The sequence below is a fragment of the Amblyomma americanum genome, chromosome 10 (genome assembly GCF_052857255.1).
Source record: "Amblyomma americanum isolate KBUSLIRL-KWMA chromosome 10, ASM5285725v1, whole genome shotgun sequence".
In the NCBI taxonomy this organism is placed as follows: domain Eukaryota; kingdom Metazoa; phylum Arthropoda; class Arachnida; order Ixodida; family Ixodidae; genus Amblyomma; species Amblyomma americanum.
This window is the reverse complement of record NC_135506.1, coordinates 68789887-68816094: the sequence shown is the minus strand read 5'-3', so window position 1 is coordinate 68816094 and position 26208 is coordinate 68789887. Positions and strand designations below refer to the sequence as shown.

General features: G+C 48.4%; 1 protein-coding gene across 1 annotated transcript in view; it reads right to left on the bottom strand.

The window, feature by feature from the left end:
* The window catches only part of FoxP (forkhead box transcription factor P), a 548205-nt gene that overhangs the window by 164599 nt on the left and 357398 nt on the right, over nucleotides 1-26208 (bottom strand). The window contains 1 exon segment of the mRNA XM_077639369.1: nucleotides 11821-11847. The gene's annotated coding sequence lies outside the window, so the exon portion shown is untranslated.

The following is a 26208-nucleotide window of genomic DNA, read 5'->3' as shown; positions in this document are numbered from 1 at the left end:
ATCATCATCGTCCGTGCTTACCTGCATACAAGTCGATCTCGCTCATTCCTTTTTACACGTATTTTATTTTATATATCAATCCCATACGTTTTGTGTCCATCTACAGGGACTTATGTTTGCTTGTACACACTAAACACGGATACGCCTATATGGGTCTAGAAAGGAGTAAGCTATCCTCTAGCACAACTTACCCTCTTTGTACTCATTTCTCTTTAGAGTGTACATACTCCGAGCACCACGCTCATTTCACTTTTTACAAATATTTTTTTTTTGTTCTGAGAAAGACTCCGCCATGCGCTTCCTTTCACCGTAGACGCCTTTTTCTTTCGTTGCCGTCCACATCGATGTCTACGAAAAAGTCGACTAGATTTTAAAACAACCCCAATTTTTTGTTCTTGTCAGTTGGAAGCCGACTCAGGCTGATGGAATCAATTTTTCCCCGTCGGGAAACGTTCAAGCGTCGAGAAAACGGAGAGTTCGATTTACATAGGGTCAAGAGCAGTACGTGCATTTGCGAACGCAGAATCGCCAAGCAAAAAAGAAAAGTAAGTGTTTCCTCCACGTTGGAAGAGCTCGACAGCCACATTCGTCCAATACTTTTCATTCGGGCATCGCTCAAGCCGAGGAAGGATTTCCTGCCGCTGTTTCCTTCTCCGGATCTTATCTCGCAACGCTTCTGTACCGCTTTCCCCAAGTCAGGTATCTATCTCGTGAAGTGGCCGGCTCACAATACAGCCAGGGATTTCCCTCCCATCTTCAGTTTCTCCGCGTCTGCTTATCGGTAGACTTCGAGACAAGCTCGGACGCACTGTCGTTGCTCTAAAGTAGCTAACGAGTGCGTGTCATTATGACTCGCGGAAGCACACAACGCACCTCATTTCTTATCTAAGCCTTTTTCAGACATCTGAAGCAGACTTAGGCCGCATGATTTTCAGTATTTATGGTCATTTATCCCTCTCAGTTTGTACAGAAGGTGCAAAAGAAGTGAGGCTACGAACGTCATTGTTTCCTGTTCTCCCAAAAGCATAAATTTCCTCGAAAGGTTTGCCGCCAGAAAAGGCTTTCCTATCGCCTACAATCTTGGCTGCAAAATTAACCCAGCGCTGCTGGCGAACACGTATGCGCGACCCCTCAAACATGTTAGTGACGTCTTTAGCATAGACGTCACGCGAAACAGTAGCTAGAATAGGAGTGTAGATTACGGCTAAGCAAGGCGGGTTATTGTTTTTCCTTTCCAACTACTTTTTCACCATTCGCAAATGTAAACGTGTTCCGGAAAATTGACACGTGGTCGCAGCTATTTCCTCACGTATATGGGTAGCGAAGCTCAAGATCATTACTGGAGACGCTGGGCACTGACGTTAAGAAACGCGTCAACATACAGATCGAGGCAGCAAATCATTTTTTTTTTGCTTTACACTTGTTTAGGGAAGGAGTTGTCTCGGGAAAAACATTTTCGTTATCTGAACTCTTCACCTTATCCAACCAGCGCTGTGAAGGTTGCGCAACATGATGACGATGAATTTTATGGCGCACGGGCATCAGTGGTCAAAGAGCGCCATGACACAATGTGTTTTCGTCTTCGCAAGGTGGGGTTAATAATAGTTGTTTTTTTGGGGGAAAGGAAATGGCGCAGTTTCTGTCTCATATATCGTTGGACACCTGAACCGCGCCGTAAGGGAAGGGTAAAGGAGGGAGTGAAAGAAGAAAGGAAGACAGAGGTGCCGTAGTGGAGGGCTCCGGTAAATAATTTCGACCACCTGAGATCTTTAACGTGCACTGACATCGCACAGCACACGGGCGCCTTAGCGTTTTTCCTCCATAAAAATGCAGCCGCCGCGGTCGGGTTCGAACCCGGGAACTCCGGATCAGTAGTCGAGCGCCCTAACCACTGAGCCACCGCGGCGGGGCACAAGGTGGGGTCCAGGACCCATTTTGCAAGCATTTAACCACGAATAAGCCGAGCACCAGACCAGGGGAAAACTTGTACCAATTGTATCACCGGTGGGTACGCGGCGGCACTGGGTACCCACCGCTCGAGCCATTCTCAAACTATTCGGCCACCGCTGTGGTAAGGGCGTGAAACAGTTTGCGCTCTATAGACTGCTCAACTTCAGTTTAAAACATGGTAGTCCTGCATTAACATCCAGGCCCTCCACAACACCAAAACACTCAACAAGACAGCATAAAAAACAACAACAAATTACAGTGAGCGCATGGTGCGTTAACACTCACTTTGAACCATTTCATGGCTCCAGCGCACAGGGACGGCAGCGATTGCTCCTGGGCAGCACCGGTGTAACACTCCGAATGCACCTTGTGCACCGACGTCGGAGCCGACGGGCCGCCACTCTCTCCACCGCCGGCACACATCAAAATCCAGTGTCCCGGAGGCCCGAACCCACGGCAGTGATGGCCTCCGATCGGACTAGGGGACGGTCCAATCAAACCTTCAACACCGGCAACGTGCATGTTTTTTTTTTTTGCTCTTTCTTTTCACTCGGTCTTCATAGCTTCGTCACACGTGGATGAAGAGATACGATGATGAGGGTGAGGAGGAAAGCTACAGACTGGACGCTGTTCCGCCAGGCAAATACGGCGATTCCAGGAGATGATGGCTGTTCTTGCTTTTGTTTGTACTTTCTCGATATCTTGCCTCGCCGTATCGCAGAAGCGGGCAAAAAGATACAAGCCTTTTGAAATACAGCCACACAGGGCGGCGTGGGAGGCGGCGTTCGATATGTGTCCACCGAACGGAACGCCGCCTAAGATTGCATAGCCCCAAAGGCACCCAACAACTGCCGACCACGTATCAGCATTCAAAATTGCGGGCTGCTCTCTCTCACTCTCCCTCAGTCTATTCCTTTCCCCAGTGCCGTCCTCACTGGAAGAACGACAAGCCGAAAAGAGAGCGAACAAAACAAAGAGAAAAGCAGGATCACCCTCCTTATCTTATCTCTCCGCTGTCGACGAATGCCTCCTCTTCCTCAGTTGCGCATCCAGAGAGGCGCACAGCTATCTCTCCCTTCGGAGCGGCAGTGTTATAGCGGCGCGAAATGCGACACCCGGCCACTCGCCGCCTCCCCCGCAACAATGCGCCGCCGACAGAAGGTGGCGGGAGAGAAGGAGACGACAGAGAGAGAAAATAAAAAAGAAGAAGCGCTGCGTCTGCGCGCGCGCCTTTTGCAAAAGGCCTGGCCTAAATAATGGCCGCGAAAAAGAGCTGACAATGATGAAGCGCTCAGTGGCTCTCTCAATTGTCTCGCGCAGCTTCTCGCTCCTATTTAGCCCTCTCTCTCTTATTTTCCATGCACAGACGAGTCGCCTCCTTCTTGGCACGTGTGTCACACATGTATCACTCAGTCACCGCGATAGGCATCCTACAGCTGACCGTGGAAAGACGCTCTATTAAAAGCGTTCCACCGCTCCACATTCTGCAAGGATGCGGCTGCGTTTTTATGGAGGAAAAACGCTAAGGCGCCCGTGTGCTGTGCGATGTCAGTGCACGTTAAAGATCCCAGGTGGTCGAAATTATTTCGGAGCCCTCCGCTACGGCACTTCTCTCTTCCTTTCTTCTTTCACTCCCTCCTTTACCCTTCCCTTACGGCGCGGTTCAGGTGTCCAACGATATATGAGACAGATACTGCGCCATTTCCTTTCCCCCAAAACCAATTATTATTATTATTATTATTATTATTATTATTATTATTATTATTATTAAGGATGCGATAGAGTAAGAATGCCTTAACATCGTGGTGCAACTCTCTCTCCATCTCTCCATACATACATACATACATACATACATACATACATACATACATACATACATACATACATACATACATACATACATACATACATACATACATACATACATACATACATACATACATACATACATACATACATACATACAGCATTGGTTCATGGGGGTTTAACGTCCCAAAGCGACTCAGGCTATGATGGACCCCGCAGTGGAGGGCTCCGGAAATTTCGTCCAACTGGGGTTCTTTAACGTGCACTGACATCGCACAGCACACGGGCCTCTAGAATTTTGCCTCCATCGAAATTCGACCGCGCGCGGCCGGGATAGAACCCGCGTCTTTCGGGCCAGCAGCCGAGCGCCATAACCACTCAGCCACCGCGGCTACATACATACATACATACATACATACATACATACATACATACATACATACATACATACATACATACATACATACATACATACATACATACATACATACATACATACATACATACATACATACATACATACATACATACATACATACATACATACATACATACATACATGAGCTTTCGAAAAGCTTGCAGGCAAAGTAAACCCTCCTGTGCACGTAACTTTTCTGGTATGGGTAATACTTACGGTGGATTGCACGCCTCTCAATAAATAAGCAGACTAACAGTAATAGTTAAAAAGTTAGCTATTCCGTATTAGTTAACCAGCCTACCAGTTAGCACGTTTTCGCTGTATTTTACAACGCTGACAACGCTACAGATCTTTGGGGCCTTGCAACCAGCTGCGCGCTAGTTCAAATTTCTGTTGCTCTCTGAGGTTCTTCTACGGTTAGCGGCGTTACCTTGAGATTTCGGGATGGCATTTTTCGCCGCCGTAAAGCTGACCGTCACGTATGTGTTGCGCCTCGCTGAAGAACCAGACAAAGAAAGCGCAAACTTGTTTTGTGATAATTTACAAAATTGGTCTCAAAGGGCAGAAACCGGTCCGGAGGAGTTAACAGAAAGAGGCTCACATGGGGCAAATGTGTAACGATGATGTACATCACATTTATTCTGCTCTTTACTGCCTGCGAAATGGTTGCAAAATTCGTGTCATTCACCCTCTGTATCTGCAAGCACGGTATTTCCCCTCTTTCCTAATTAGTCATCTCCTTTCTCTTTCCATGTGAAAGAAGAAGCATATTCACAAGCCAAAGATAAAAAAAGAATACCTTGCCTTTCTCCAGAGCGTCTGCGTGAAGCACGGTCGGGTTTAAGTACGTTATTCCAAATATACGAAGCGCAGAGCGCAGCCCAACCGTTGTTCTTGGTACGTCAACTGACCGTATAAACTCGACAGAGTCGTACCAGACTCAGTTGAAGCCACGCAGCAAAAATGAGTAACAAGGCCGCCTAAAGAAACAAAATAATAATAATAATTGGTTTTGGGGGGAAAGGAAATGGCGCAGTATCTGTCTCATATATAGTTGGACACCTGAACCGCGCCGTAAGGGAAGGGTAAAGGAGGAAGTGAAAGAAGAAAGGAGGAGAGAGAGGTGCCGTAGTGGAGGGCTCCGGAATAATTTCGACCACCTGGGGATCTTTAACGTGCACTGACATCGCACAGCACACGGGCGCCTTAGCGTTTTTCCTCCATAAAAACGTAGCCGCCGCGGTCGGGTTCGAACCCGGGCTAAAGAAACACATAAAACGATAATCCCTCGCATCGAACCAATGCGTCGCACTAAGCAGACATTTGCCTCAGCGTCGCGTTGCGAACACAAGCATCGTCAGTGTCGATTCGGACTTGATTCGCGGCCTTCGCAAGTGGAAGCTCTTGTGGCGGACCGAGCACGATGCGAATCGACCTCGATGCGCATTCACGCAGTGTTAATGCAAAAGCAAGAGATAGATATAGGCCGGAGATCCATGGAATTTATCGACTTTAGCGAGCTGGATGTGTGTACGAAATGCTGGGTACAGTTGGCCGATCGGGGCAGCCGTTGTTAGCGTACAGGGTTCCCGTCTCTCACCCAAACCGCGTAACCAGCACAGTGCAACTCGTAGTCCACAGTCCGTAGAGAATCAACGAAAAGGAATCTGTTTGTACTTGCCTTTCATCACAATTTTCTCCACAGGGTTATTGATAATATTAATTGGTTTTTTGAGGAAAGGAAATGGCGCAGTATCTGTCTCATTTATCGTTGGACACTTGAACCGCGCCGTAAGGGAAGAGATAAAGGAGGGAGTGAAAGAAGAAAGGAAGAGAGAGGTGCCGTAGTGGAGGGCTCCGGAATAATTTCGACCACCTGGGGATCTTTAACGTGCACTGACATCGCACAGCACACGGGCGCCTTAGCGTTTTTTCTCTATAAAAACGCAGCCGCCGCGGTCGGTTTCGAACCCGGGAACTCCGGATCAGTTGTCGAGCGGCGTAACCATTGAGCCCCCGCGGCGGGTATATCAGCTCTGGTTGCATCCACTGCTAGTCAAAGGCCTCTTACATCGAAAAAGCTGCCATGGATTAGCCTGAAGCGTTTACATCGCCACCCTAGCAGCCAGCACTGTAGTGCCCTAGCCAAGATCGGCTACCTGACGAACTCTATTCCCGTTACTTGCTGTTTATAAACTTGGCTGCTGCAGTTAGAAACCCGCGCTCCCGGATAAATATTCCTCAATCATTTTGCTCCTTTCCATCGGCGCTATAGAGCGCCCTACAGCGAACTGAGCCAGCTGCTTTCACCCGTCTGGCTTCCGCAAAATGCCGCATGCTTCCTAGAGCAGTGGCTGATTTAACGACTCAGCGGGCCGTCATTACTGACGGGGCTCCAGAAGTGAACAGAGGTAGTTTATTGAAATAATGAGCATCTCTCTCCACTGGTATTATCTATCTAGAGGAAAAGTCAAGGGAGGCGTCAAAACTGGCAAGGCTTCATAGTGTTTGTTTTGCTTTGTTTTCACTTTTCCCTCTTTCTCAACAAATAAAACGCAAATTAAAAGAAAAATAGGATGGAGGTAACGGATACCATGCAGCTAAAGCGGACGAAAATTCGAAACATGCAAAGTCGGACGGCGCACTCGCGCTCAGCTAACGTAATTGTGCTGCGGCTTTTGATTGATTTGTTTACGCAGACGGGCGCTTCTTTGTTCTTTCTCCCCCCCATCTCTTTCCCGCAGAGTTCTCGCGAAGCTCGAGCAGACGACACTAATGCCAGAAGGGCCGAGGTCGCGGCTCGGCGGGTGATCTGGGGGCGCGCAAGTCGCCAGCGCAAGAAGCGAGCGTCCGCGTTTGCTTGCTTGTTTATCGGCGCTGTTTGCGAGCCTTGATTGATGCTTAGCTTCCCAGACTGAAAAACAAAGAAACAAGATAAGTTCGAGAGTTGCGTCCGGGGAGAGACGTCAGCTCCCTTGACTGCGCCTTCTCGGAAACTGCGCATGCAAGACAAACTCGCTGACGGGGGGGTTCGTTTACCGCGATAGCATTGAGCAACGCAAAAGCACAGGAAAGGATACGGTGCTGAAGTTAAGGGACGCTTGCGTATGCATATGTATAGCGGAAATCTGCGACAGAAAGAAAGCGCGAAACTAACGCAACAGCAAAAAAGAAAAAAAGGACGAAATTGAAGCCGCGAGGGCGGGAGGAGAATTGCAGATCCCCCTCGCTGGACTAGGGCTTCCTCTATCTATTCCCATTCTCTCCTTCGGGGCAAGCGCCAAGGGATATGCCCTGAGACCAGTGTGCGATTATATTCACGACTATATAATTGCATCATGTAGATTCCTCTGCTAGAATGAGAATTCACTGCTTCTTAATCTCCGTTTTGTTTTTCAGTTTTTTGCACAAATTCTAGTTAGACACAAAATTATCCAAATACTCGACTCCTTGTCCATGAGTGCATTTGTATACGCAATGCACCCTGGCCAATCCCTCGCCGGGGGTATGTGCCATAAAGTGTGAGGACATCATCATCTTCATGAAACGAACGCAAAAGCTAGCACATCAATGACGAAGCGATCAAATAAATTGATTATGACAGAAAACGAACAAGAAAGGGAACACATGGGCGAACGCCAAAATGAAGTTCGGAAACGAAGCGAACACATACACGGAAATGAGTTGGCAAGAAGAAAACCGAAGCGGACAACGGAAAAGCTAAAGTACCACAGAAGGTAACAGCGAGCAAGAGATAAAAAAAAAAGATGAGTACGATGACACAAACGAAATTCCAAAAACGAATTCCAAAAATGCAGCTGCGGGACCACGCGAACGCGCATCCGAACACCCCGGCGAACTTTACAGCGAACACGGATAAATGTAAGGCGAATTCGAAAGCGAACATTGCGACGAAAGTGACAGCAGACATTGTCTGAGACGAGACTGTAAAAAAAAGCGCATATGAACCTGAGCACGAACGCTAGAACAAAGGCGAACACGGAATAGAAAACAAAGTTGAAAATGAAGCTGAAGTTGACTCCCTTTTATTAAAGGAAGTATCAGAGAGGACAGAAAGGAGCAAAAACAGAAACAGAGTAGACCGCGGCGGCTGCGTTTCGATGGAGGCGAAACGCTGTCATTGCATGTCATTGCATGTTAAAGAACTCCAGGTGGTCGAAATTTCCGGAGCCCTTCACTACGGTGTCCCTCATAGCCTGAGTCGCTTTGGGACGTTAAGCCCTATAATCCAACCGCCCGATAAACCAACCAACCAAACCAACCAACCGCCCGATAAACCGACCGACCAAACCAACCAACCGTCCGATAAACTGACCGACCAACCAAACCGACCGACCGACCGACCGACCGACCGACCGACCGACCGACCGACCGACCGACCGACCGACCGAACGAACCAACCAACCAACCAACCAACCAACCAACCAACCAACCAACCAACCAACCAACCAACCAACCAACCAACCAACCAGCCTTCCTTCCCTTACGGCGCGGTTCAGGTGTCCGCCGGTATGTGAGACAAATACTGCGCCATTTCCTTTCCCCGAAAACCAACCAAACCAACCAACCGCCCGATAAACCGACCGACCAAACCAACCAACCGTCCGATAAACCGACCGACCAACCAAACCGACCGACCGACCGACCGACCGACCGAACCAACCAACCAACCAACCAACCAACCAACCAACCAACCAACCAACCAGCCTTCCTTCCCTTACGGCGCGGTTCAGGTGTCCGCCGGTATGTGAGACAAATACTGCGCCATTTCCTTTCCCCGAAAACCAATTATTTCTTCATTATTATAAACAGACAGGAGTAAAAAGAGATTAAGTTAGTCTTCTAGCGTACTCTCTTTTATGAAAGAGAGTGCGCTGGAGGACAGCTCACTCTCTTTTTACTCCCATATAGGTGTATTAGTGCTTAGAGTGCAGTGGCTGCGTCTCATAAGAACGGCTCTGAAAACAGCTGTCTTAACCTCCTCCTTTCGTGCGTGTTAGTTTCGGAGACAGCAAAGAGAATTTGCCAGGATTCAGGTCCCCCCAGATAGCTCCATATCTACAGCAACTGTTTCTCCCGCATAGCGCTGACCTGCGTTGCATTCCTGCCTTCACTTGCGCGGAAATGTTCTCGCATCATCATTGACTCCAGCGCATCGAAGTCCTTGGCATTAGGCGTTCCTCCGCTGATATGTTCACGCGACCCGCGGTGATATTTGAATTTGCTTATTTTACTTGCCAGCACTGTAGAGCAGCAAAGCGTATTCTATACCCAAGGATACATAGCCTTTTCTACGACTATTGCAACATACTAGGCCTGTGCGATCTTTAAATCCAACTACTACAGCTCAGGCGGACGTCATCACTCGAACTTGATGGGATAGATGCGTGCATAGCGTAGATCACAGGCATATAAAAAGAGACGTCATCTCTCTAAAATAGGAAAAACAAGAGATGCGAAGCGGTCACAGGCTAAGAGCGTATAATCCATACGAGGTCCAAGAAAGAGCAAATCAGGAGGTTGCCCGAAATGTTAACTGCACTGTGTGGTCTTGCAGCATAGCATTTACTTTAACGAAAGTTTGCGGGATTGCTTCGTAACGCGCGTTACATAGAATTACTTGTGAGACGATGCCTTGGCAACGCGGAGAGGAACGCGAAAGTTCACGTGCCACTCTGAGACTGGACACGCGGCTATTTGTGAGTGTAGGTCAGTTTCCTGGTACCGGCGACTCTCTTTAGCGAATACGAGGGCAAACTGTAAACTTAATCCGAGCTTTAGCCCGCACTCGAGTACAGCCGCGCGCTTAAGTTCATACCTTCCGGAAAGATCCTCGCTGCGGGAGAGATTTCGTTCGCTTTCAGCAAGCTTTGCGTTTTGTGTAATGTCGTCGTTCCAACATTTTTTTTTTCACTAGCCGTTAAGCCGTCGTCACCTTTACTATCGATCAGTGGTGGCAGCTGGTTCTGACGTCGACGGCACAGCACTTCAACCTCCAAGATGTAACCTGATTTGGATGTGATCAGAAGGAAACGCGCCTAGTGGCACATTTTCTTCACAGAGACGAAAGCAAGAATTAGAAATAGAAATTGCCTGGTAAGAACTAGGAGAAAAGCGTAGTAACACAATCGCCTCCCGCTAACTGCGTCCATAGTGTGGACACGTGAAACAGGTTCATATCGCAGAGCATGTCCGAAATTCTCTGTCCTCAGAATGTCTATCGCCGGAATCGACGCCGTGAGGATTTTCTTCTTAACTGACCTGCCATTTAAGACCCCAAATTCCTCAACTTTTCCAAAATTTCCCGAAATTCCACGAAAAAAGCAGGCAAAGGAAAAGGAAGACAAGAAGAAGGCAATGATGATTGAAAGCACTTTCTAGAATTTTCGATATAGTCCATCAAGCAGGGGGACTCCAGGGAGACAGGGTAGATTTCACGACATTGCCACCTCTTTCGTCTGTATTCTTCAGCGTTCGTATATATTTCCACCTTCCGTATACTTCACCTTATAAGGGATTTCTTAACTGACCTGCCATTTAAGACCCCAAATTCCTCAATTTTTCCAAAATTTCCCGAAATTCCACGAAAAAAGCAGGCAAAGGAAAAAGAAGACAAGAAGAAGGCAATGATCATTGAAAGCACTTTCTAGAATTTTCGATATAGTCCATCAAGCAGGGGGACTCCAGGGAGACAGGGTAGAGTTCACGACATTGCCACCTCTTTCGTCTGTATTCTTCAGCGTTCGTATATATTTCCACCTTCCGTATACTTCACCTTATAAGGGATTTCTTAACTGACCTGCCATTTAAGACCCCAAATTCCTCAATTTTTCCAAAATTTCCCGAAATTCCACGAAAAAAGCAGGCAAAGGAAAAAGAAGACAAGAAGAAGGCAATATCATTGAAAGCACTTTCTAGAATTTTCGATATAGTCCATCAAGCAGGGGGACTCCAGGGAGACAGGGTAGAGTTCACGACATTGCCACCTCTTTCGTCTGTATTCTTCAGCGTTCGTATATATTTCCACCTTCCGTATACTTCACCTTATAAGGGATTACAAAAGCGGCCAGCGACTGCCTTCATTTCTGCGTGCCTCCCAGACGCTGTATCGTTCGCCCATGAACGCAACGTAACAGTATTACGTACTCCAGTATGTTAACCAAACTTGTGACTTTAAACGGCGCTTTGAAGGAACACATTAATCCTTGCGATTCTCCCTTTGATGTGCCGCATGTGTAGCGGTAGGCACGACATCAGGCTGGTGGCAGATGGGAACCTCTTTAGTGGTTTATAGCGTTTAACGTCCCAAAACATTGAGGCTATCAGAAGCGGCACAATGGAGAGCTCCGGATAAATTCGACCACCCGGAGTTCTTTAACGTGCGCGTACTTCGCACAGCACACGAGCATCTAGCATTTCGCCTCCATCGAAATGCGACCACCGCAAACGGGATCGAACCCGCGTCTTTCGAATCAGCATCCGAGCACCATAACTGTTGAGCCACCGCGGTAGCTGTGAGCGCCGTTTTATTTTTATTTTTACTTTGACCAACGCTACAGTCAACCTGATATCGACAGGGACATTTCCTTGCGCCTGAAATTAAACACCGTTGTAGCAGTACTCACAGCCAAGCTGCAGAAATCCAGCGGCGCCTGCCAAGCCATTCAGGAAAGCATGAAAAAAAGAAAAAAAAACAGCACAACACCATTAGATTAGCACAGAGCTTGGCAAAAAGGGATACGATATCAAGACATCACTTCAAGACATTTAAAGACATGCTTTCATGTGCATTGGCGGGTTAATTGGGCAAAGCAGTGCAGATATGATGCACTGCATTTGTGCCCTGTGCACCGTAGCGAAGTCTCGCATCCCGTAATGCCCTGCGAGAGGAACGATTTATCTCCCGCCGAGGAGGTTTTTTAGCATTTCGCCTTTGAGCGAGGCGAGAATGTGTCAAGGATGTGAGTGATATACCTTTTGTTTGTTTGTCAATAAAACAATCGGCGATAATTTGATGGTGCCTCAGCGATAGCCGCACTCACTGCGTGGGAGCAGTGCGTCTGCTTTCTTTACGAGCAAAGTGCACAGATGCCGGCGGCTGACTGGGATATCACTTCGTACTCAGCGCCTTAGCGTTTTTCCTTCATAAAATCGCAGCCGCCACGGTCGGGTTCGAGTTCCCGGGTTCGAACCCGACCGCGGCGGCTGCGTTTTTATAGAGGCAAAACGCTAAGGCGCCCGTGTGCTGTGCGATGTTAGTGCACGTTAAAGATCTCCAGGTGGTCGAAATTATTCCGGAGCCCTCCGCTACGGCACCACTTCCTTCCTCTCTTCTCTCACTCCCTCCTTTATCCCTTCCCTTACGGCGCAGTTCAGGTGTCCAACGATATATGAGACAGATACTGCGCCATTTCCTTCCCGCCAAAACCAATTATTATTAAGGCCGCGGTATCATGTACGCAAGCCGAGTGCGACGCGGTCCGGCGTTCTATGCAATCCGAGTGCGAAAAAAATTGAAAATTGGTTTTTGGGGAAAGGAATGGGCGCAGTATCTCTCTCACATATCGGCAGACACCTGAATTGCGCCGTAAGGGAAAGGATAAAGGAGGAAGTGAAAGAAGAAAGGAAGAAAAAGGTGCCGTAGGATGGATGGATGGAAACAACTTTTATTAGAAAAAAATAAAAAAACCTTCCACGGTGGTCTTTTACTGGTCCAGGAGTCCACGGGCTTGTGCCTCACATAAGGCCCGATCGACCAGCCATTTCTGGCCGGCGGGCTGAGTGGTCTGTAAAACAGCCTTCCAGGAAGAATTAGTGGGATTGGGGATGGGGGGTACTGCCTGTGGGGAAGGACATTCCCAAAGGTAGTGGAAAAGTGTGCATCTGGGCACGCCACAGGTGTTACAATGAGGAGGAAAGGTGGGGTGAAAGCATGAGAGACGGTAGGGTAAAATGAAGCAGCCCGTCTGTAATTGTCGCCATGTGGCGCTGGATAAGGACGACGAAGTACAGTGGGGTGGTGGAAATGTCATGCGGCTGAGTTTGTAGAATGCGGTGATTTGATGACATGTATAAATGACCGATGGGGCCTCTTGCGCAGGGTTGGGTGCCTGATCGTCCGGGGTCCGGGAGGAGAGTTCTCGGGCCAGCGCATGAATGCGCTCATTACCGGGGATCGAGGCATGCCCAGGGATCCACGACAGAGTAACCGTTCGGTCGAGATGGGTGGCTGTGTCAAGAATACGGTGTGTGGCCGGCGTCGCCACGCCCTTTAGGTAGTGGCGGTATGCGGCCTGGGAATCTGTGCAAATTGGGGTTATGTTTTTGTCAATGGTGGAGTGGGCCAGCGCAAGTGCGATGGCGGCTCATTCCGCCTCTGCAGGTGAATTAATTCGGATAGTGGCGGCGGCCCCCACAGTGCCGTCGTGGAGGGCTCCGGAATAATTTCTACCACCTGGGGATCTTTAATGTGCGCTGACACCGCACAGCACACGGGCGCCTTTTTGCGTTTCGCCTCCATCGAAACGCGGCCGCCGTGGTAGGGTTCGAACCCGGCTTCGCTTCAAAAAGCTCATTTAAGATTTATTCAACGCTTATTCACTGCCGTAGGTTCGCAGTCCCCAGTACGGCGGCGCTGGATTGACTGTGCCAGGTAACGCCGAGGAGATCAACGATTCAGCGGCGCCTTGAAAATTTTTCGGATGCTCTCATAATATAACCCGACGCGGTGACTGGATAGAAACGATGTTTGGTCGCGAGGCAGAATTCTGGCCGCGGCGGCCGCATTCTGACACATGTCTAAAGGCAAAATAGGTCGGAGTGCCGTGGGATGTCAGTGCTCGTAAAAGAACCTCAGGTGGTGGAAATTATTCCGGAGCCCTCCCCTACTGCACCTCTTTCACTCTTCCTTCGTTCACTGCCCTCTCCATCCTTTCCTCCACGGCGTGGTTGAGGCGTCCACCCAGAGTAACACAGTTATTGTGCCAGTCCTTTTGGTTCCGCGGTGGCTGAGTGGTTAGAGCGCTCGGCTACTGAGCCGGAGTACCCATGTTCGAACCCGACCGTGGAGGCCACGTTTCGATGGAGGCGAAAGCAAAAGGTGTCCGTGCGATGCGAGTACACGTCAAATATTCCCGGGTGGTCGAAATTATTCCGGAGCCCTCCACTACGGCACCTCTTTCTCTCTGGTGTCTCTTCCACTTGTCTCCCTTCCCTCACGGCACAGTTGAGGTGTCCACCGAGAAGTGAGAAAGTTACAGGGCTATTTCCTTCCTCAAAAAGAAAAAAAAATCGGGCGCTTTTTCTCTTTTTTACGGTGAAATCAAATCAGTCGGGCACCACGCGATCCACTACCGTCACATCTCTCAGAATTCAGGAATTAATATGTCCCGGGTTCGAACCCGACCGCGGCGGGCGCGTTTCGATGGAGGCAAAACGCTAAGCCGCCCGTGTGCTGCGCGATGTTAGTGCACTTTGAAGATACCCAGGTGGTCGAAATTATTTCGGAACCCTTCACTACGGCACCCCTTTTTCCTTTCTTCTCTTTAGTCTTTAGTCCCTTCTTTATCCCTGTCATTAAGGCGCGGTTCACGTGTCCGCCCGTATGTGATAGAGATACTGCGCCATTTCCTTTCCCTAAAAGCCAATTTATAATTTTCTATAGGGGCTGTGTCCTTGCAAATTTGTCCCAGCGAAATCTCCCTCTTATATATATAATATATATATATATATATATATATATATATATATATATATATATATATATATATATATTATATATATATATATATATATATATATATATATAAACCGCAAAACCGTAGCGCGGTGAGGCAGGCAAGCATGCAGTCCGCACGCGCTCGCGCCGCGCCGAGTCCTGCGCGCCGACGTCTTGGCATCGTATTTCAAGTTTGGGGTGATGGTCAGCCCTCAGCACGGGCTAGTATCACCGGGGACGAGCACTGCGATAACCACGTTTCAGTACCACGTCCCGGTCTTATCGGCGCGCTTACGCCCCGTATCAGCACGAGGAACTCAGTGTCGCCTCTCATCTCCTGTCACGTCCCGCTGCACTTCGGCCCCGCTGAGGCGACGAATTCGCACATCGAGGCCGGTCCGAATGCGGCTAAGAAGAAAAGAAAAAAAAAGCGAGCGTAACCGCCAAACAAAGAGCGCGCGAGATAAGGCGCAACACATAGTCGCCTCCGATGCTCGAAACGCACGGCGGTGATAAGCAATGCAGTACGCAAACGACATTGTAATCGAGTGGGGGATAAAGAAGAAAAAACAACCGAGGTCAGATGCGATTAGGAGCCCCGTCCCGAAGTCGAGAACACCACAGGTGCCGCGGTGATAAGAAAGACACGATGCTGGACTTGTCCGGCGAGGGTTGCGATTCCTGGGTAGGGAGGGGTAGCTGTGTGGTGGAAAATACAGTAACTGGCCCCTGGAGAAACAAAATGGCGCTCCTATTAATAATAATAATAATTGTTTTTGGGGAAAGGAAATGGCGCAGTATCTGTCTCATATATCGTTGGACACCTGAACCGCACCGTAAGGGAAGGGATAAAGGAGGGAGTGAGAGAAGAGAGGAAGGAAGTGGTGGCGTAGTGGAGGGCTCCGGAATAATTTCGACCACCTGGAGATCTTTAACGTGCACTGACATCGCACAGCACACGGGCGCCTTAGCGTTTTTCCTCCATAAAAACGCAGCCGCCGCGGTCGGGTTCGAACCCAGGAACTCCGGGATCAGTAGTCGAGCGCCCTAACCACTGAGCCACCGCGGCGGGTCGCTCCTATTGCTCAGTATTACATTTCAAACGGCGATAAGGAAAACGCTCCTGTCTAAAATACCACTAATTAATGGAGACTTCGCTCGTGGTGCTAAAAAATTGCTGACTACTCTCAGGAATGCATGTAGCAAGATTAACAGGATCCGCACCCGTCATTTCGCCTTTCTGTCAACTAGTCTCCTCAGGCTGCGTTTCCCTGTCGGCACGCAGTTGTGGAAGTAACCAGGGCGTAACCGAACCATTGCATCGCGCGTGTTTTGCAGCACATGCGTAAATGTGCAACAGACAATGGCACATATCGCGTGATAAGATGTTTTCCTCTACAGTAATATCTTGCTACAAATGCAATCAGCTACCGCCGCCCTTCGTCGCCTGTAGGCAAAACAATGCGGTTGAATACCACACAATTGGCCGGAACGATACAGACGCCCATGGGGTGTATAGGTACCGGTCCCTGTCCACACACTTTTGCGTTGCCCTCAAGACGCGCACCTGGGGGCTAGCCGACAGGCACGTATTCTTGCTACTGTCGTCGTTTAGACGCGGGGTCGAACCCGCGTCTTTCGGGTCAGCAGCCGAGCGCCATAACTAACCACTGATCCACCGCGGCGGCCGTATGGTATGTTATGGTATATGTGGTTCTATGTCTCGAAGCTTCGCACGGGTCGTGAGGGACGCCATCCTGGAGAGCTCCGGATCAATTTCAACTATCAGGATACTAGAAAATGAAAATTGGTTTCCATGGAAAGGAAATGGCGCAGTATCTGTCTCACATATCGGCGGACACCTGAACCGCGCCGTAAGGGAATGGATAAAGGAGGGAGTGAAAGAAGAAAGGAAGAGACCGTAGTGGAGGGCTCCAGGAATAATTTCGACCACCTGAGGATCTTCAACGTGCCCTGAAATCGCACAGCGCATGGGCGCCTTAGCGTTTCGCCTCCATCGAAACGCGGCCGCCGCGGTCGGGTTCGAACCTGGGTACTCCGGATTAGTAGCCCAGCGCGCTAACCACTGAGTCACCGCGGCGGGTTAACATCCAACCACAAGATTCAACACAGCCACTTAAAAGTTGGGCGAGTAAGAATATTTAGAGCAAAGTATTAGATATAGTTGAACCTCGTTATAGCGAAACGGGTTATAACAAAATATTGGATATAACCAAGCATTGACGATTGGCCCTGGAAGCTCGGTCAACACTGGCTATAGCAAAGCTACGGCTATAACGAAGCAATCGCTGGGCACCTTCAACGTCGTTGTAACGAGGTTCAACTTTATTGAAGCGAAAACCTTCCCTACGCCAGCTTTTCGAGCTGTCAGCGGCGCCGCAAGTTTGACCTTGAATGCAGCTAGATGTCAGCGGGGCCCGCAAGTTTCACCTCGAATGTAGCTAGAGGTAAACCATGAGCATAACTAGTGGTAGTCAGGTTAGACACATGAAGTCAGCTACAGCAGCGACACCAGCGGCTGTTGCACCAACTATCTCGACTTTCATCTTTGACCTTCGGTAAAGGCGGGAGAGCGTCTGGTCGGCATCGCATGCGCAGGTCATGCAAGTAGGTTCCGCATAAAACTCCTGCACTTTGATGCGTTCAGCGGAACGCAAGGTGCTATCGATGCGACGCCTACCGTGGGAGAGCGGCAGACGTGCGCTCCGTCACGGCGTTGCGGAGAGGAGGAAAGGAGGCATTCCAGGTGTGTGACTACTCCCTCCGTGACGTAACACACCATGACCGAGCGGAGCGAGAAAGCGTCTGCTGGAATCGCATGCGCAAGGCATAAAAGTGTGTTCTGTATAAAACACCGGAGCACTTTGATGCGTTCAACCTAACGCTAGGTGTGTTCGATGCGACGCCTGTCGTGGAGGACCGCCAGTCACTCGACCACAAACGTAGCCAGGGAGGGGAGCCTTCCACTACGGCACCTTTTTCTTCCTTTCTTCTTTCACTCCCTCCTTTATCCCTTCCCTTACGGCGTGCTCAGGGGTCCGCCGAGATGTGAGACAGATATTGCGCCATTTCCTTAAAAAAATTTACCAATTTTTAGATGCAGATTTTCTCTTCAGACCAGGGTTAACCAGTGCTAAACCACCAAAAATTTTTTATTTGTGGTTTACAGAGATGCAGTAGCAAAGATCCCTCAGTGTCATCTCTCTCCAGTGAACTGAATCTAGGCCTGTTTTGTGTCCGAGTACAATGGTGGTCGATCAGAGTACAGGGCAAACTAGGAGGTTGAATATATATCGGATATTGGGGATGCTGGTGTATTTTAGGCACGCACCTTGCTTGGGCTCTTTATTGATCTGTACCTACTAACTTGGCAATCTTGTCACGGTTTCATCCAGTTTATCGAAAAGCCGACTAGGAAGCTCGCTCTTTCAAGCATTCCAGCGGTGCATGAACTACCTGGTCGCCCCTTCTGCCCCCCCCCCCCCACCCCAGGTATAAATTTTGAGGAACTATATGTCTCATCAACACTATACACTATGGCGCGGCGGTCCCCCACCCCCCCCCCCCCCCCCTCCCCCTCACCGCTACTTCCAGCGCAAGCCAAGTCGTGCGCTAGCTCAGACGGGGCAACGGAAGCCGAAGAGACAGCCGGCTGGCTGCACCACCAAACGGTGGATGGAAACGCGGCGAGAGAGAAAAGAATTCTCGACGCCGTCGGCCGTAGCGTCAATAAACAAAGCGTGTACGTGTGTCTGTGTGACCACGCGTTATGCTAGTGTTTGTGTATGTGCACGCGCGTGCGAGAGATGGCGTGCGGGAGGGTCTCTCGCCCACGTCCGGTTTCTGTCGCTGCCAGAGAATGAGTCACGCCGCCTCCGCCAGTGGTAAACAAGGCGCTGCCGGCGCTCGCGGCGCCCATAAACAAACAAGCGCCGCGCCCCGTGTGTCTCGGCGGTAGGAACAACAAACGCGACGTCCGGCCTCGACGCTGGCTGAGCGAGTTGGCTGCTACGCCAGCGACGCTGGCGGCGGCGACAGTGTGACTGCGCCGGCGACACGATGTGAGTCGGTGAAGTATCGACCGCGCGAGAATTATTTGAGTGGCATGCCAGCCAGGCGAGTTGGCTGATTTGTGCCACTTGGCGTGACGCAGAAAGTAAGCGAGTATGGGGTGTTTAATGTTCCGAAGTTGCACATGTTGTATGAGGATGACGTGGTGCAACGCCCTGGATTAACCGGCAGAAAGTCAAAAGGCGGACTGTTCCTCACAAAAATTTTGTTAGATGATCTATAGACAGCAATACGTTTCTACAGACAGCCTCAAATGCGTATGTAGTATTTTATTTATTTTTATCTATTTATTTATTTCATACTGCAGGCCTGATTCAGATCCAAGCAGGGTGGTAAAAAGAATAATACAAATAAACAATGCATCAGTCAACATAAACCGGAAACAATGAGTCATTTCAGTCTTTTGTAGTTCCGGAAAAAATTAAAACTTGTATACATCCGTCCGTACAAAATAAGGAGTTAGTGAATTTGGATGATGGTGTCGAGTAAGCTTGGAGGTTGAACGAGACAGATAGAATGAAGGGTTAATTGCTAAATCCCAATTAAAAAGCATGGAAAGGAACCCCAATAGAATATTTTTCCTTCCCTGCTCAAGACAATAATAGAAATGACACTTCAGTAGACAACGTATTTTTCGTTCCATTTTTGTATCGGGCAGGTATTGGCAAGTGTAATTAAACACGTTCACAAGAACGTTATCTTAGTTAACTATATGAAATGAAACCTCAGCGTTGCAAAGGAAAAAACAAAGGAAAGACCGTATACCACAAAAGGACAGCAATGCAAGGTGGTACAAGAAGATCGTGGGACACAGTTAAAATAAAAGTACAAAACAAATCCCAACTAGTACTATCAATAATACGGTTGGCGTGAGAGTAACCATGGCATAAAGAAAAGAAGGGAAATTGGAACAAATAATAACGATAATTAATAACAATAGTAATAATAATAAGAAGAATGACAAAAGTGGTGGCCCGCCCGTCTCACTAGTAAAGACGCAATAAGCCATGACGAAGGAACAATCAATGCCTATGGTGAGTCTGAATTGCAAAACTTGCTAACATCTACCCAGTTAAGTTCATCTATATATTCCCAAATTCGTACGATCCACACTGCGACTCATATCGCATGGTAGGGGCATGCTAGAACAATCCAGATATTGTGAAAATCCACCACCACCGTCATCATCAGCCGCAGCTTTTTGTTCCAGTGCAGAGGTGGGGGGGGGGGGGGGGGGAGGTCGCTCGCCCATTGCTTGCCACTTTATTGTGCCCTGAATCTGTAGCTCCCACGTTATTCCAGTGCCATGTTCAACACTACTGGACAAAATTCTGAATATTGCAAAATTGTAAATTACTCGTACGAAAATATCGAAGGTAATGGTATATTCTTCCGATATGTAGCCAAAGCTCTCTTTTATAGCGTTTCCATCGCTTGCATCAAGCAGTTAAAACTGCCGTAAAAAAACCAATGGGGAATTTTGATGATAGCAAAAACGTTAATAGCAAAAAAAATAGGAAGCCTGAGACGGCAGATCTTCGGGTATATTGATTCTTATAGGGAAATCTTACAATATGTGAAAAAATTGCGTTCAAAAGCTTTTTCCCGTTCAACAACGCTTTTGTCCAGAATTGTTGGGTAGGAGTGCCTGAGCTGGTCACTAATCTCACCTTTGTAGATCTTCGAGTACGTCTTTCTTGGTGTCTTCTTTCACGCTTTCACTGGCCACGGCCTCGCACCTCTGCGTATGACATGTTGTGCCCGCGCAGCGATATATGCACTAACGCAAAACTATCCTTCATTCCGGCTTCATTTTTCGGGTGCCTTGGGTTACTCTCAATGCGCAGCAATTTATGACGCCAGCGACACTGTTCTTCAGTCGACAGGTGTCGCTAGCGACAGTTGAATCAAACTGAATTACCTTTATTTCCATAAATATACCTTTTACATGGGACTTAGGGAAAAGTTGCTCAGAGCAACTTCACGGGCCTTAAACCCTGTCCTGGGCAGCAGTGGCAGGCACAGCGCTAATACATAAAGAAAGCATATGGTTGGCTCAAACTTAAGCCATCAAATAGAAATTAAATAGAAGAAAAAATAGCACAAAAACTAGGGAATACAGTTTACACATGGGCAGCAGAAAACAGCTATAGAAACATTTACGAGATAAACCCTGAGGAATAAAGGATGAATGATTACACAATTTAGAGAGGCGAATGTCCACCACCAATATCACTTAACGCTTATCACTTAACACTAACTGCTTCGAAAGCAGTCACAGTGATGCAAAAAAAAATGAAGCAACATTTTAGGTCGTATTCAAATATCACAGAAATATTGGTACAATAGCGAAACGGGACAAGAAGACACATCTACCGTATGTTATTGCGCATGAAGTTGTTTAGCAGGCGTGGTAAGCGATGTTTGTAGCACTTGAACAGCGCAGTTAGCGTAGTGAGATTAACCGCACCATGCCGCCTGAGAGGCACTTAAATTTTGTGGCTCAAACTCTGTACGCTAAACTATACGCTGCCGCACGCATACGTGAGCCAGGAAATCCGGAAGGCAGTTTGCGAAATTGATCGTGCAGAAAATCAACTATAAGGCATGCTTCTAAGCGTTACCCAGCCTGCCAAACCTCTGCCCAGGCAGAGACAATAGCTCTTCCTAAGTGACGCACATTCCCATTGCAAGCGTTCGACAGCCTGTCTGTCCCTGCCTCGGTAAAGCAAATTTTAGCTCAAAATAAACGCTAAAGGAATGCGCCGGTACACTTTGTGCTACGGTAACTTTGACGCTCTAAAGAATGACAATGCTGCAATTACGAAACAGCCCCGCCGCGGTGGCTCAGTGGTTAGGGCGCTCGACTACTGATCCGGAGTTCCCGGGTTCGAACCCGACCGCGGCGGCTGCGTTTTTATGGAGGAAAAACGCTAAGGCGCCCGTGTGCTGTGCGATGTCAGTGCACGTTAAAGATCCCCAGGTGGTCGAAATTATTCCGGAGCCCGCCACTACGGCACCTATTCTTCCTTTCTTCTTTCACTCCCTCCTATATCCATTCCCTTACGGTGCGGTTCAGGTGTCCAAAGATATATGAGACAGATACTGCGCCATTTCCTTTCCCCAAAAAACCAATTATTATTATTATTATTACGAAACAAAGCGGTGCTTCGAGCGCAGTACTATACAATTGGTTTTTGGGGAAAGGAAATGGCGCAGTATCTGTCTCACATATCGGCGGACACTTGAACCACGCCGTCAGGGAAGGACTTAAACAATAAATTGAGAAAGAGGTGCCATAGTGGAGGGCTCCGGAATAATTTTGACCACCTGGGGATCTTCAGCGTGCACAGACATCGCGCAGCACACGGGCGCCTTAGCGTTTCGCCTCCATCGAAACGCGGCTGCCGCGGTCGAATGCGAACCCGTGTACTCCGGAGCAGTAGCCGAGCGCCCTAACCACGGAGCCACTTCAAAAAGGAAAATAATTCCAGCTGGCATCTGCGTATGCTCCGAACATGCAGGAAACTTCGAGCTACATGGCGATTAATTCACTTTCGCCAGAATAATAAACCACTGTTGAAGGTTCGAAAATGCCGAGAATTAGGAAGTCGCTGACTGTATCTGAAACTGCAGCAATAACCTCGTCGCTTTTTGTAACTTTTCAACCACGTTATTGGATTATGTGCTCAAATATCTGCTGCGTCTCTCTCCCCGTTCCTTGCATTCCTTGTCACGCGCCCCTCAGTATCACAGAAGTTTTATAGGAGAGTAGGTAGCGACCGCGTCAGACGTTGCGCCATCTTTTGGAAAGGCAGGCAAATAGTTTGGCAGCGCACTTTGAGTAGCTGCAAGATATATGTGCAATAAAGCCAGTGTGCATAGACATTGCATTCTATGCGCGATGTGAAGCGCTATCTGGCCAAAGGGCGCATAATAGCAGCTTCGCCTTGCGCAGTTCTAGAATCATTTTTATACTGTTGCTGTGTGATGGCGATGTCAGGCCACACGCGAAGATTCAGGTCGGCCGAGGTTTCGTAGCATGTGAGTGATGGTGCGAAGATATGGCTGGCTCGTACGTATACAGAAGCTACGCATTTAAATCGTGCGGTTGTGTTTAGACACCTTTCACCCCTCCTATCACAGAACTCCGTAACTCCTCATAGACATTGTGCATCAAAATCATTCACTTCAATTAACAATAATGATTGGTTTTTTGGGAAAGGAAATGGCGCAGTATCTGTCTCATATATAGTTGGACACCTGAACCACGCCGTAAGGAAGGGATAAAGGAGGGTTGAGAATAGGAAGTTGGCTACTGTCACTGCAGTTCAGGCGTTTAGACGAACTGTTTATAGCGAATAAAAATGCTCCAGAACGCTAATAATAGCTCATTATAGCGCTGTCAGGTGGCGCAACCATCTGCTGAGTACCAAAAACAATCCTTATGCTAAGCCCATTTGCGTCGGAGCTTCGCAACTGGTAGGATCGAACTGTGCTCCTGGGAACTCGGTGCTGCGCGAAGTCAGTTCCGAATGGGACAGGCTCGAGTGTACAGTTCTGAGTAATTTCTAGACGCATATCAACGTCCCTGACATCGCAATTGGGAGTCGGTTTATACGGCTGAAGAGTGTCGCGCTTACTGCTTCACAACGGTCGCGGGAAACTCTGTAGAGTTCGCAGTTGGCCGAAGCTTAAGCTGGAACGCCCACTTTGTATGCGCTGAAGAATCCAGCTCCGGTTTAGAATCCGCGCACCAACTCAACGCTACCAGCACGAAGATGTTGGCTGACGAGGCAATGTTGGAGCTTATTTTGTTACTTTCAGGGCTTCGGACATATTGACAAACATTACGTTTTGTTTGCACTAACGTACCAACGGGGGCAAAAGTAACAGACCCTCCCTCCAAGTTCAGGCACGTGCTACTCGGGTCGGGGAGGGGGGGGGGTGTCAGGGGAACCACCCGAAAAAGCGCTTCTGGTGTTGAATCGGGCCCACTGCGCCGGTCTCTACACCAGAAGAGTGCCCCCCGATGGTACATGGTATTCGAATACAAATTTCATAACCTTCATTTCTGTTTGGCGATTTTTTCTCTTTTAATTCAAATATTTTTCCATCATTCTCCATACCGATTTCTCTCTCTCTTTAAACCACCCTCACCACGCAGAGTAGCTTTTCGGCGATTCTTTTTTTTTAATTTTTCAACTTTTACGGGGTGGCAAAAAAAAACATCCGATTTTCATTAGACAGCGTTTTTTTTCCTCTCTCCAAACAAAGGGAAGTTGATGGCCGCGATGGAGAGCGTTCAAGGGGCAAAACACACGCGCCGAGGTAGGCCGAAGAACCAAAGTGAGCCTCAGGTCCGTTTGACGTAGTACATGCAGTAGCGTGGTCTATCAACAAAGCGGTGAAGACGAAAAGCAAAAAAAATCGAAAGCGCACGTTGCTCGCTTCCGACGCTAGCACAGCAAGTGCGAGTCTATTGTCTCTTTCGTGACATTGCGCATTCTGTCCCGTTCATCTTCATATCTGCCCGCTTCGGTACAGATCCAGGCGCTATACGCGTACGACGTCCACGCGTTCAGTTGCGTCGGCTGCGCGGAGCTGCCCCAAACGGAGCGACCGTCATTCTTTCATGGTGAAGCGCAGAAAATGGTGGCAGGGTAATTCGTGCTCTGCCTGTATCACCGTGTCCTGGATGGTCCTCCTGTCATCAAAACTGCGCAAGAGAATTTTCCTTCATTCGCCAGCCACCATTTTCAACTTTTCTCATAAAGTTCCTCTTACACGAGCTTCCACAGAGGCCAATGTCTCACGCTCGGGACAATCTATGTATTTCGTTTACCGCATACTTTAAGTGCGCTGGCACTTATAGTGGTTCCCCGCCTTCAGCCGCTGTCTCTTTGCCCCAAGCCTGCTCTGTGGCAGGCTGCCCACAGGGCAATCGCCCAAGTATGTATGTATATATGTATGTATGTATGTATGTATGTATGTATGTATGTATGTATGTATGTATGTATGTATGTATGTATGTATGTATGTATGTATGTATGTATGTATGTATGTATGTATGTATGTATGTATGTATGTATGTATGTATGTATGTATGTATGTATGTATGTTTTATGGGGTTTTAACGTCCCAAAGCGACTCAGGCTATGAGAGACGCCGTAGTGAAGGGCTCCGGGAATTTCGACCACCTGGGGTTCTTTAACGTGCACTGACATCGCACAGTACACGGGCCTCTAGAATTTCGCCTCCATCGAAATTCGAACGCCGCGGCCGAAATCGAACCCACGTCTTTCGGGCCAGCAGCCGAGCTCCATAACCACTCAGCCACCGCGGCGGCTTTTATGTATGTATGTATGTATGTATGTATGTATGTATGTATGTATGTATGTATGTATGTATGTATGTATGTATGTATGTATGTATGTATGTATGTATGTATGTATGTATGTATGTGTGTGTGTGTATGTATGTATGTATGTGTGTGTGTGTGTGTGTGTGTGTGTGTGTGTGTGTGTGTGTGTGTGTGTGTGTGTGTGTGTGTGTGTGTGTGTGTGTGTGTGTGTGTGTGTGTGTGTGTGTGTGTGTGTGTGTGTGTGTGTGTGTGTGTGTGTGTGTGTGTGTGTGTGTGTGTGTGTGTGTGTGTGTGTGTGTGTGTGTGTGTGTGTGTGTGTGTGTGTGTGTGTGTGTGGCAGTTCAGGTAATGGCTGGTCGCGAGAGGTTGTTCGAGAAGGGAAACCTGGGTCCCCAAGCCCCACCAGAGTCAGCACCTGTCATGGGTGGTACGGGGGCTCCCAATGATCTACGAATGTAAGGAACAGAGTGACTTATTCCGCATATATTGGCATTAACCCGTTATCGCTATTCGAACACCGAAACCGAAGTGAAAACCGTAGTGCTAGCGCATTTCATCCGCATTTGTCCTTGCTACGCAAATCGACAGTCATGTTTTTTTCTCTTAATATTATTTGCTTCCCGACGCACCTGTGTAATAAAGAAAACCTACGCTCCTTTCTACGCCACTAGGTGGACACTGCACGCTCTATGTGGCCCCGTGAACAGGATACGTTTACGTCTAAAAAAAATGTGTCCTGCTCATTGTTGTCCACGTTTATTCGCGGACGGACGGTCTGAAGTGAGCGAAGGAGACACGACGACGACAATACAACACAAGTGCTCCCTCGCAACTGCACGT